General features: G+C 44.4%; 1 protein-coding gene and 1 pseudogene across 1 annotated transcript in view; one reads left to right on the top strand and one right to left on the bottom strand.

Moving 5' to 3' along the window:
- The window catches only part of ARHGAP35 (Rho GTPase activating protein 35), a 115,652-nt gene that overhangs the window by 37,494 nt on the left and 64,574 nt on the right, over window positions 1-13,584 (bottom strand). The gene's annotated exons all lie outside the window — the stretch shown is intronic.
- Window positions 8,996-9,638, top strand: LOC128779783 (ubiquitin-ribosomal protein eS31 fusion protein-like; annotated as a pseudogene).

The following is a 13,584-nucleotide window of genomic DNA, read 5'->3' as shown; positions in this document are numbered from 1 at the left end:
ATGGGGAAAAGGAGGCCAGCAATAATTATTACAGAGGTTGTGAGCTACTCACCTGAATTAAAAAACCCAAGAAGCCCCTGCATCTGGACTGTGGTGACGATCACGCGACTATATTCATTCGTCAACACGCACTGAGTACACGCTGACAATCGGCGATTTCTGTAAATAATGCTGACTAAATCATGTGAAAAATTATACAAGCAATTAAAAAATCAGCACAGAATCTGGGTACCAAGTTAATGTACAGAAATCAAAAACTTTCATCTATACAAACACCCTATTACTCCCTTCTAAATGTGTACCCAAAAAATAAAAACCCAAGCCAGAGCTCTATAAAGAAAACTTTAAAATGGTACTGAGGGACACAAAAGCCATCACATCCTAAAGTATCAACAGTTAACGTATGATTTAATAGGATCCCGGCAGGATTACAAAAGTTTTTTCTTTAAACTAAACAAATAGATCCTAAATTTTATATGGAAAAATAAACAAGCAACAAAGCCAAGAAATTTCCAAAGTGGCTACCAGTAAAGCTACAGGAATTAAAACAATGTAGTTCCGGCACGTGGGTGAATGGTGGCTCGCCTGCTAGATACATGAAACGAGAGGGCTCAGAAAGACAGCCTGGCAGGTACAGGGAGTCGGTGTGTATCGTAAGTGGCTTTCAGCTCAGTGGCAGGAAGGGCAGATTATACAATAAACACTGTTGTCACAACTGAAATAATGTTGCATCATCCACAAAATAAATTTTAGGTAAAAATAAAGCCATAGCTCTGGCCAGGTAGCTCAGATGGTTAGAGCATTATCCCAATGTGCCAATGTTGTGGGTGTGACCCCTGGTCAGGACCCACACAAGAAGCAACCAATGAATATGTAAGTAAGTGGAACAACACATCAATGTTTCTATCTCTCCCTTCCTCCCTCTCTAAAAATCAATTTTAAAAAATGCCATAAAACCCTAAGAAAAAATTATAGTAGACTTTCATAAAAAATCTTGGAGTGGGATAACCCTTTCTAAATATATCAAAGCTCCAGAAGCCAAAAGAAACAATGGAAAATTCAACTGTAAAAACAAACAAAGGAATAAATTCTATATGGAAAGAAGATTGTAAGTAAAGTCAAGCAACAAACTAAGACATCTGCGGCTTATAGCCAGACAAGGGGAGCCTGCTAGTTTACGGACTAGGGTAGAAGGCTAAGACGGAAGATGTATTTTTCCACTGCAGACTGTCCTGAATTTTGTATCAAACACCTGATTTAAAAAAATTAATAGTGGGCTGGGCTTGTATTTTGTCTGAAATCATTTTTCCCACTACTTTGGACTTGATAAAGTATTCTCTTTTGTGAAATAACAGTCAAAAAAGTTTTTAAAAAATTCATGTCCTTGCTAGGCAGGGACATTAATGTCAAAAGCTGGCACTCTTCTGTCACCCCCAAAATGCTAACGGTAACTGTGCTGGGCTACCAAATCACAGTCTGGGAGCCCCTGTAGCGCAGGTCAAGATAAAGTGGACGTTTTCATAGGCAAAACATGCAAGAAATAAGACCAAAGTTATGATAAGCCAGCTCTTGACCTGGGAAAGCATGGCTGCCAATCGCCTCCAGTCTTTGGGAGATACTAGAAGGTCTACCTCACAGGGCTGTTGTCAGGAGTAGATGAGGTACAGCACCTGGCACACTCCCATTCAAGAGTGGCTGAAAACCTTCTACTTTCCAAATTATGAGAGCAACATACCTCAAGACAAGTATAGCTGCAAAGTAGTCTTAGAATTTACAGACGTTTCCTGTCTTCTGATCTTCGGCATCACCCACCCTGTAGCCTAAGTAAGGCACACAACCTCTACTCCGCAGTGAGGAAATTGAGGGCATGAGAGATGAAAAGACTCAAGCTCCCTCCTCTAGGTGCTCAGCCTTCTTGAACACAGGCAAACCCTTGCTCCTACACCCATTCCCCCATTCTCACTTCCTAACTTTGAGCGGCAAGGACCACGTCCTATTCACTGTTCTGGACTCTGAAGGTGCTCGCTGAGCCGCCCCACCACCTGAGTCAGATGTTCCGATGCCTATGTCAATCAGCCTGCCACCACAGCAAAATGGCTACCATGCCCAGCTTCCCCAATGTGAACTGGGAAAACCTATTTGGATGCATACATCACTTAACAGCTTAGCTACACATGTAACAGTTGAAAACAGACCTAAAGATGGGAGGATGGTACCATCTGACTAGCAGTGTTAGAAGATTTGCTTTAAGAACAGTTAAGAATCATTTGTCATTAGTGTGCTGGGATGTATAAACAATTATTTCTCAAGTGCTTGGAAGTAGTTGGTTAAATGTATAAGGACATATGGATATGTCAATATACTGTTTTTTAATCATCATTCCCATTTAACGGATGAGGAAACTGAGGCTTAGCTAGGGTAAGTAACTTACCCCAAATCACAGAGCTGATGAGGTGGCAGGACGAGGCCTGGCATCCAAGCAGACTGACCCCAGCGGATTGTTCTCACCACTCTGCTAAGCTCCCCCCCTTGTTAAACGATGCTTATAATGGGGTGGCAGCATGAAGGCTCATTGTTTTCTTCTTAATACTTTTCAAGAACAAAAGTATGACAATAATATAGATTCTATTTTATAAGAAAGACAAGAAATTTTTCTTAAATCACTTAAGAGGGTCCCCGTAATCATGCTGATATCATTTAAATGTTCCTAAGTCCTTCCCTTTAAAGATCACTCTGAAGATAAAGCTTCCTTACCCAAAATACAGGAAATATGAATAGTGATGTTCAGATTAGGATGATACTGTTGGCCTTTCATAATTGCTGCCAAGAAGGCAGTTGAAAGGCTAGCTGTGTGTGGGCATGGGATGATTCCTCTGGCACTCTGCCCCTCACAGTGAGGACGAACTGAAATCATGCTTATAAAGAGCTTAGGATGAGGCCTCCTAAATGTTAATTATCCTCATCATTACTGTTGTTAAAACAGCTACTATGACATTCCTTCCAGCTGATGATGTACATCTCGGCTCATTTCTCCAAACTAGGCTAGATAATCATTAACACCCATACTTACTGGACTGCCCATGACCCTTTCCCCAGGAGCTGTTATCACAAAGATGGGGGCCGCTTAGAAACAAGGGGCCTCTTAGAATCAAGAACTGCTGGATTTAGGTCAGTTCAGGCAGGTATGTTTACTTCATTTTTTCTTCCTCTAGTCCTAGTGACATTAAAACATCAACAACGACTACGTAACCCATGTTTTTCAGGGCTCAGGAAAATTTTGAACTAGGACTCGAGGTCCTTCACTGCCTTCATCCATTACAGAGGAGTATGTACTCTCTGTAGAGAGCCTAGCCCAGGAAGTGAAAACAGCTCTTTACAGATTAACTTTCTACACAAACACTCTCTTGCTGCCAGGGTCCAAATGCTGGCTCCTGACAATCACAACAGAAGAAAGAGTTTTCTGTTGTGGCTTTTGAAACACAAAAAAATAGATCACAAAACAGAAACACCGATTGTAGTTCCAGTTATCAGGAGCTCTGGACTACATACTACAAAGGTCTTGTTTCAACCAAATTGCAGCTTATGTGAAAAGATAAATTGTGTGTTTTAAAAAAAAAAAACAAACTGTTGGGAGGCCACCAAATTTAAATAGCCAAAGGACTCTAGCCAAGAGTGAAAGAACGTAAACTGGGGTGAAATCACAAGGCCTTGCACCATCTCTGTTTGAAAAGTGGGACCGAATTGTCTGATACCCAAGTCATCTTACATTTCAAACAAATAAACTACCTGAGAGCCAAGTATTACACAAAAGAGTGAGCTTATCTTTTTAGACCAGGATTCTCAAGTGGTATTCTTCCACGTCTCCTTCCACCAGTCTCAGTCCTTTTGACCTTCTGTTGCCTCAATTCCCATTCCTACTGACCCAATTGCTCTGTTCTGTCATGTGAACATAAAGATCCCTGACTGAGGTCTCTGGAGAGCCAGGCCCCACGGGACACGTAAATGAAGAAAGGCTTAGCCCCTGCCTTAAAGATCGCAGGAGTTCTGATGCCCACGTCAGTCACCTTGCCATCTTTATTTGTCTGCTCAGGTTGCCACGACAAAATACCACGGATTGGGTTGCTTGAAAACAGAAGTTTATTTCTCAAAGGTCTAGAGGCTAGGAAGTCCAAATCAGGGTGCTGGAGGATTTGGTGAGAGCCCTGGTCTTCTCGTAAGGACAATAATCCTATCGGATCATGGCCCCAGCCTCATGACCTCATTTAACCTTAACACCAGAGAGAGAGAACATGCTATAACAGAGGCATGTAGAGAGTGGGAAGGCTTTAGAAAGAGTAGGTATTAACCACGTGGAAGGGGAAACTACATTTGAGGCAATATGAAGTGATAAGCAATGCAGTGGGGGCATGAAGCTAAAAACTGAAGAAAGATAAGGTTTGAAAGGCCAGCCAGGACCAGGAGCTGACTCCTCTTCTTGCCCTTTCTGGCATTCTCCCAGCTTCACTCTAACCCAGGCTGCCCATCATCCCATCATGCTGATGTATAACCTTCCTCCTTCCAGGTCTAAACCAAGGGTCTAGGCAAACCCATGCCCACAGTATGGGGGACAGGGTACATATCCAGAGAAACAAAGGGCAGAATGGAGGAAGATTTGCCCAAACCCAGCTAGATCAAAAGAATTCAAGACCAAGGGTCAGGACTGCTCTCCGCACAATGGTCAGCGTTACTTTATTAAACAAAGGCCAAATGTCATCCCTCTGCTCATGACTCTCCACTGGCTTCTTACCTCACTTAGAGTAAAAGCCAAGGGTTATACCAAGAATGTTCTAGTCTCAGGACTTTTATACCCACTGTTCTGTCTCTCTGACTGAAAGGTTCTTCCCCAGGAAATGGCACGGCTCCCAGCCCTCCCAACGAAAATGCTAACACTCGCCCCAGATAGTTCACACCCAATATCCCGCTTCATTTTTCCTCTCCTGAGCACTGATCACTAAGATCCCCTGCATTTGACTTATTATTGTCTGTCTCCCCCATTAGACTGTAAGGTACGCTGCACGTGGGCAAGGCTTTCTAGTGTTTTGTTCCACACTGTGTCACCAGTACCCTGAACAGTGCGTGGCACATAATATATGAGGTGCTCTATAGCTACATGCTGAGTGAGTGACAGTAGCCTCACAGTTCTGGGCCCTCTGGGCCTCTGGAGCCAGGCAAAGAAATAAATGTACAAATGACTACTCATCTAAAGAGTAAGGTGGAGTGGAGATGAAGATATCTCTGTGGAAAAAAGATTCCCAAGTCTTTACCACAGGCCAAGTAAGCAGGAAAAGATCTAAAACAAGAAACGAAGACCCCTGACAGTAAGGAGTGAACATCTAAACGGGAATTCATAATCAACCCGTGAGGTGATCTGAGGGTAAGCAAGACATTAACACTGAAAATGTCACCTCAAAATAACAAGCTCCCCCCCCCCCCTTTCTGAGTGCTCGCTGTGTGGCCGGCACAATCACACACGGACCTCATTCAGCCTGCATGGTCCTGACAAGGTGCTGTCGACATTAGCTGTGTTTCACAGAGAAAGCCAAGCTCAGAGGTGTACGGAGTTTAGCTGAGAGAAGCAGCAGAGTTGGGATTTTTTTTTCTTTTCTTTTCAGAGTTGGGATTTTAAATGGAGTGTTCCTGGTTCCAGAGGCCTTGCCTGACCCACCTTGCTCTCAGCCAGCAAGAACTCAGGAAGGGGAGTCTCTCTCCTGAAGGGAGAAGCCTGGGCTGGACCTTGCAGGAGAGCTGGGGCCTCTGAACAGGTGTTAAAGGGACAAACCCAGGGGCCAGGAGGGCTTGATAAATGGGAGCACCAGCAACTGAGAGGCCCAACTAGAGCGGAAGATGCGTCTCAGTGCCAATAACGGTAATGGCAACGGCAACAAATGCTAACTGATCATTTACAACCTGCCAGGTAATAGTATAAGGTCTTTTAACATACTGAATCATCTCCAGACTCAAAGTACTACTCTTTTTTTTTTTAAGTTTATTTATTTATTTTTAGAGAGAGGGGAAGGGAGGGAGAAAGAGAGGGACAGAAACATCAGTGTGTGGTTGCCTCTCAAGCAACGCCCACTGGGGACCTGGCCTGCATCCCAGGCATGTGCTCTGACTGGGAATCGAACCAGCAACCCTTTGGTTCACAGTCCCACCGCTCAATCCACTGAGCTACACCAGCCAGGGCAAAGTACTATTCTTTATCTTCATTTTACAGTCAAGGAAACTGAGTCACAGAGAGGTTAAACTTTTGTTCAGAAGCAGCAGAACAAAGGTCTGAACCCAGGCAGTCTGGCTCCAGGTTCATCCTGAGCAGATTATTCAGTGGCAAGAAACTAAAGGGGAAAGGCCACCAAAACATAACATGTACCTGCGCAGGCGCACGGTCCCCACAGGCACAAGGCAAAGTCTTCACTTGGCTTCCCTGTGGCCCGTCCCACGTTACCAATAACACTTGCACTCTGCACTCTCCCCAGCTCCCCCTCCTGTTTTGATCTGCCCTGATGTGTTTGTTGCCTGGCTGTCTCCCAAAGGCCTCTGATCTAATGGCAAGCATTTTTCCCAGAAGATGCTACCCTCAATTAGTGGTGAAATTTAAATCTGCCATGCAGAAAGCACTTTGCTCATTTACGCAGGCAAATGAGCTAAACCAGAAGGAAGGTCACAGCTCTAAGTATTCTGTCAAAGACCATTTTTATAGAGGGCTTCCATTTGTGGAGAGGAGTTGAGGGCCACCTCTGACCCGCACGCAATGCAGACAAGCTGATCTACAGCCACAGCCCTCAAGTCATAGCTGTGGGGCTTCGCGATCGTCCTCAGAGATACGAGGGTAAGCGCCTGCTGCTGGACGCTGCCTCATCTTTCCTCCCCTCCCAAACTGCCCACGGGGCCGAACCTTTCATTCCCGAGTCTCACTGCTAGTTGTCAATAAGAACAACTTATCTGTGCTACCAATGGCCAAAAGTTAATCAGAGAGCAATGCCCTATGGTGACCGGGCAAGTAAAAACCATGGGGATATCAAGATCTCTGCTAACCAGTTTCAACTCTGAAACCACAGGGAGGGCCCCAGCAAAGAGCAGAGCTATACCACACGGTCCTGGAAAGATTTAAGATTATTCTAGCCAGGCACACTTTGCAAATGGGAAAAATCCAGCTGCTCAAAGAAAGGGTGAGATAGCTTTGTGTACCCACACACCCCTTGCCAGGGCCCCCTGTACCCCTTAAAAGATAGGAAATACAAAGCCACAAATAGGTAGCAGAAATCCCCTTACTGGTTTAGCTCTCAGTCTCGTGGATTATTACCCCTCAGGGACTGATATGTGCTTCATGACATCTTTTAAATCATCATGTTCACATGCTAAAATTAATTATTAAAAACTGTCTCACTCCTGGCTATATATCTAAAGTCCATGAGTACACACAAATGCACCAAAATTCATGTATAAAAATGTTGTTAGCATTATTCATAATAGCCCCAAATTAGGAAGTGCCCAAATGTCCATGAAGAGTTAGAATGAATATATAAATTGTGGGTAATTCACATGATGGAATAGTATACAGCGAAGAGAACAAATGATCTACAACCACATATAACCATGGATAAATTTATAAACTCAACCACAGATGACCTCAAGATATAATGCTGAGTAAAAGAAGCCAGACCGAAACTGCATTTGATCTGAGCTCATTTTTAAAGAACAAAATTAGGCAAAACTAGCCCTGGCTGGGTAGCTCAATTGCTTAGTGTCATACTGATAACACCAAGGTTGCAGGTTCGATCCCCAGTCAGGACACACACAAGAAGCAACCAATTAATGCATAAATAACTAGAATAACAAATTAATGTTTCTCTCTCTCTCTAAAAAACAATACATTAAAAAATTGCAGGCAAAACCATTCCATAATGGTTAGATACCAGGTAGTGGTTATGCCTGGTAAGAGGATTCTGGGGTAGCGGTGGGGCTGGGGCTGGTCATCTTCTGTTTCTTGACCTGGGTACTTGTTACACAGGTGTGTTCCATTTGTGGCTATTCATTGAGCTGTACGCATGATGAGTTTACTTTTCTTAATGGATGCTACACTTAGTGAGAAGTTTTTAAACACTGCCTACAGACATTGTCCAATCTCATTTCTTACTGTTTGGAGGAATGTCCTGTGTGGCTTTCCAGCCACAGCAAGTCAGTGACAGGAGACACCAAAATGATGGCTATCAACGACTGGGTGATTACTGTGGACCAGGAATTCTAAGAACATTATAAATAGGAGTTCATTCAAGTGTAAAAAACTGTCTTTTGAAGGTGCTATTATTTTTACTCCCAATTTGAAAGAATAGGAAAATGAGGTTTAGACAGTTTAAGGCCAGCTATTGCATGGGAAAGTCAGGATGCCAGGGTGATCCCAAAGCTCGTAGACTTGATTACCTAAGTGGGAAATGGGTTCATGTTATACACGTAGAGGTTGCATTAGGCCCCCCAACTTTTTCCCCATGACCTTGACCTTTCTATTGAGTCTAGGCCAGCTATCTTGTATGACATTCTGGATTTAACTGATTGTTTCCTCATGATAAGATTTGGACTAAGCATTTTTGGCAAGGAGGCACACAGTGTTAGCCTGAACTGCCAGTGGAGGTGGTGTCAGGGCCAATCCCCTTGGTAAAGTAGTAACCTCCATATCTTTCCATTATAAAGGTAAGTTTCTTTCTAATTGGTGACTAATGCTTTGGTTGATATTCTGAAGCCAGGTAAACAGCAAGTTCCCAGAAAACCTTTCTACAGTGATTCAGTGTCCGTCTCCTCCTCTCTCCCTCCATTCTCCTGTCTCTAAAAATAAATAAATAAAATCTTTAAAAAAAAATCAACTACTGAGGCATAATTTACATATTATATAATAAACTGTAACCATTAAAAGTGCACAATTTGGGCTTTCTGATTCGTCATCTGATTTGGAATGGCCGCCAAGATGCAGATTTTCATGAAAACCCTTACGGAGAAGGCCATTGCTCTTGAGGTTGAACCCTCGGATGCCACAGAAAATGTAAAGGCCAAGATAAGGAAGGAATTCTTCCTGATCAGTAAAGACTGATCTTGGCTGGCAAGCAACTGGAGGATGGGAGTACAGCGTCTGACTACAACATTCAAAGGGAGGCCACTCTTCATCTTGGGCTGAGACTCCGTGGTGGGGCTAAGAAAAGGAAGCAGTCTTACACCGTTCCCAAAAAGAATAAGCATAAGAGGAAGAAGGTTAAGCTGGCTGTCCTAAAATACCGCAAAATAACGAGAATGGCACAAATCAGTCGCCTTCATCAGGAGTGCCCTTCAGGTGAATGCGGTGCTGGAGTTTTTATGGCCAGCCACTTCGACAGACATTATTGTGGCCCATGTGGTCTGACCTACTGCTTCAACAAACCAGAAGACAAGTCATTGTATATGGGTTAATAAAGGACATGAACCAACCAAAAAAAGTGTACAATTTGGTAACTGAAATATGTATACAGCAGTAAAATCATCACCATAACCAAGATATAAAACATTTTCATCACCCCCAAAAGTTTTCCCATGCTCCTCTGCAATCAGTGCTTGCCACTCCCAGCTCCCAGGCAACCGCTGATATGCCTGCTGTCACTTTAGATTAGTTTGCATTTTCCAGAGCTGGGTATAACTGGAATCATAACTTGTAGTCATTTGTGTCTGGCTTCTATCACTCTCAGCTTTTAATGATTTCAGCTTCAACCATGTTGGTGCATGCAGCAGGAATTCATTCCTTTTGGCTCCTGAGTCGTATTCCAGTGCATGGCTGGACCAGCTTGTTTATTAACCTGTGGATGGGTGGTTTCCAGTTTGGGATTTCAAGAATAAAGCTGTTGAAAACAGATGAGTACAAGTCTTTGTGTGAACATGTCTTCATTTCTCTTGGGCAAATACCTATGAGTGGAATGGTTAAGTGTATGTTTAACTTTTTTTTTCTTTAAATATTTTATTTATTTTTAGAGAGAGGGGAAGGGAGGGAGAAGGAGGGAGAGAAACATCAATGTGCAAGAGATACACTGATTGCTTCTTGCACGCCCCCAACTGGGGACCTGGCCTGCAACCCAGGCATGTGCCCTGGCCCAGAATCCAACCAGCAACCTTTTGGTCTGCAGGCCAGCACTCAATCCACTGAGCCACGCAAGCCAGGGCTGTTTAACTTTTAATAAACTACCAAAGAGTTTTCCAAAGTGAGTTTATATACCCATTTATATTCCCAACAGCAGGGGGCAAGGGTTCTAACTGTCCCAGATCCTCACTTGGTGCTCCTGTCTGTCATTTTATTCCCCAGTGATTTTAAAATTCAGTAAGGTCCCTTATTTGAATTTGTTATGCATTTGTGTGATTATGTCTACCTCCACTAACCCTGGACCTTATAGGAGAAAACTTTAGTTCACCACAGTGCCTATCAAATAGAAGATGCTTATTAGTATTTATTAAATATTCAATAAATATCTGTGGAATGAATAAAATCTGCCATCTCTCCAATGAAAAGATGGTAAACTAAATATTTTTAGACCTAATAGTAACTTATCAGGAAGTTTTCTACAACCACTTGGTGCTAGATCCTGCACTTCCCACTCAACCAGAGATGAGAGGTCAAACTTGACCTGATTCTGCTGCCCCTCAATAAACAGTACCCCAGAAGGCAAACAGAAAAAGGCCCCTCTTGCATTACACAGCCTGCTACGTGCAGGCACCGAAACCCCACAGCAGGGCTGTGTGGCTCAATCTTACACCCTCTAGCAAAGGGCTTTGAAAATAGCACATTTCAACCGCAATATTGTGTCCAGGTAGGTGCTATGCTGCCCTGAAGACCGAGCCCTGGTTCTATCACCAGGTTTTGTGGGAGATTCCTCCCCAAAGAACAGGGAAGAAAATATAAATGCTGCCACCTTCTCTCCAGCCAGGTTAATGCTGGACTTTGATGACACCAAGATCTCCTCACAGTGACATACCCTGACCCCCTTTGAAGGGCCAGCTTCCAACCACACCTGGCATCTTAGAGCAAGAAAATCTCCTGCGAAATGAGAGCACATACACCAAGTGCCCCGTGCAATGCTTGCACCATAGCAAGCACACAATAAATGTGTCAGGAACAGAAAATGGGAGGGTCAACATAATGGAGGCCACCTTTGGCATTACTGTTTTTATCAGCTGCCGGGCTTCCTTGACCACAGGGAGTTTTCCATTCCACAGGGACTAACTGCAATTAAGATGCACTAATAAAACTGTGGCCTCCAGTTATTTATGTGATATGGTATGAATACATTATAAGTCGAGATGGAAATGAAGGGGACTTCTGCCTAAATGAAACTGTTTCTCACTGGGAACAACTGCTTTCTCAGCCCTCTGCAGCACTTGCTAGAGATGCTGGGGATTGGTCACCTCTCAGTAGGCAAAGCAATTAATAAAAGGGCTGCCCCTGCTGCCCTGCCCCCTCCCACTGCCAACAGAAAAAGTTAAAAAATCACAGAAAAAGGGAGAGGAGGTTTGGTCTCAGACATTATTAAAAAAAGAAAAATCACTTAGAAATAATGCTGTTTTTAGTTAAATGACTGACAAGCGGGGCCTGGGCCTGGGGAGTACATGCGGCAGGCAGGAGGCACTCAGTCTGCAGGGCACTAGACCTCCTGGGGTGGGAAGGAGTGACACTTGGAAGCTCCCTCAGGAGGTTTCTTCGCTGGAGGACAAGAGTATTTCCCCCAACTGTGGGGGGAAAGCCTTGACTCAAAATTGGCCCAGAGACCCAGGACTTAAATCCTTAGTGTTGTGAGCACAGCGAGGTGGAAAGATACCGTACTTATCCTGAGGAATTACTCTCAGGAGGACTATGAGGAGGCTCTAAAAGTAAGTGCTCCCCTGGACTCCAGTGAGATACACTCTGGACCAAACTGAATATTCCTGCTTCCTGCCATGCACAGAGAGCTTAGATTAGCAGGGCCAGCGTTCTCTCTCAGGAGTCACATGGCCTCGACCAATCTTCCACGTGGGTGAAAACTGGAAGAAAAAGCATTCTAGCCAAAAGATGAAGTCTGTCTGACCCCCAGCAGACCCCTCCCAGTGGTGACCCAGGAGCAGCTGCCGTAGTTACATGCTGTCTTCCAGCCTCCCCATGTAACCAGAGCTGTGAGAGTGAAAATCGAATACCCTATTACCACAGCAAGCACCGAGGTCGTCCCTGGGCCAGGGCTAAAAGCATCTGCAAATCAATCTGGAAGCTCTTCTACCAACTGGCCATTTCTTGAACATATTCCAATTTTAGAAAATATAAAACAAGGGTAAATAAACTAGCCTGAGAGCTCAGGAAAAAAGACAGGTGCACACCAGAGCCACTCTCCACCCGTGAGGTTCTGGGCTAACCTCAGAATAAGAAGGGGCGGCTCCAATGTAGAGTCTCAGAGATACAGCGCAAGAGCTGCAGACTTTCAGGTCCTTTCCTTGTGATCTGTGTTTAGGAGGACTTGGCACCTGACTCACAAACTATGGGGAGGGGACACAGCAGTCATAGGACCCTGCCACGGGCCACCCCTGGACCCTGGAGTTGCCTGCAAACAAAGCTTCTCTCCCAACACGTCCACAGACTGCCCTCTGACACCAGGTCTTGCTGCCCTTTACCCAGATCCACGATCATGAAATAAAGACATGCCCAAGGTACACAGTATTACATTAAATAAGCAGAAAACAAGCTGCACAGCAGTATGCACAGGATCTCATGTTTGTAAACATTGTGGGGGGCAGTATTAGCAGAAAAGATATTCCAGCTATTACTGCAGATTACTTCTGGAGATTGGGATTATAAGGGACTTTCTGTTATGTACCTATAGAACATCTATGGATATTTATAACGATTGGAATTTAAAGAGTAAACAATTATATTGCTTATAGTAGAGTAGAGTAAGTAGAAAAATATTTGTAAGGTGATGGATGGTTCAAGCTGCCACAAATCATAACAGCCATGCCACCCCCACCCCATCACAAGGCTGTGGTTTGGTGTGTTTTGCACAGTGCCGCTGGCTGTGCTGCTGGCTGGGAAGACCCAGGTGGGTGGCAATGCATGCCCCAAGGAGAGGGATACTGAGTTTCCTCCCCACCGCTGCCTGCAAGAGTGTACACTCCCAAGCACTGCCCTTGAAAGTGGTGATGCAATATGTTCTTTGCTAGAACAAGCAAAGCGCCAAGGTGTATGAGACAGATACAAAAACAGGGAAATGACTTTCGACTTTGAACTGCTCGGGGCAGGCCTGGCAAACAAGCTTCATTTGGAGTATCATTTCGAATCAGCTACAAGTGACTGCCATGGGGTCAGAGGCAATTTCTATCAAGAATAAGCGGGAGAGATGGGATGGGGAGGTCAAGTGGCAGCACTGGCTTTCCCTAAGGAAAGTGCATGTCAGTGGGGGCTGGGGAAAACTTAATCCGTAATTTATTCCTCATTCCATGAAACCCTACAGCACCCCCATGCCCATCCACAGGTGAGCTCTGTCCAAGGAGAAACACCGCGTCTTCCGCCCCAGCCCTCTG

The sequence above is a fragment of the Desmodus rotundus genome, chromosome 12 (assembly GCF_022682495.2).
Source record: "Desmodus rotundus isolate HL8 chromosome 12, HLdesRot8A.1, whole genome shotgun sequence".
In the NCBI taxonomy this organism is placed as follows: domain Eukaryota; kingdom Metazoa; phylum Chordata; class Mammalia; order Chiroptera; family Phyllostomidae; genus Desmodus; species Desmodus rotundus.
This window is presented reverse-complemented; position numbering and strand designations above follow the sequence as displayed.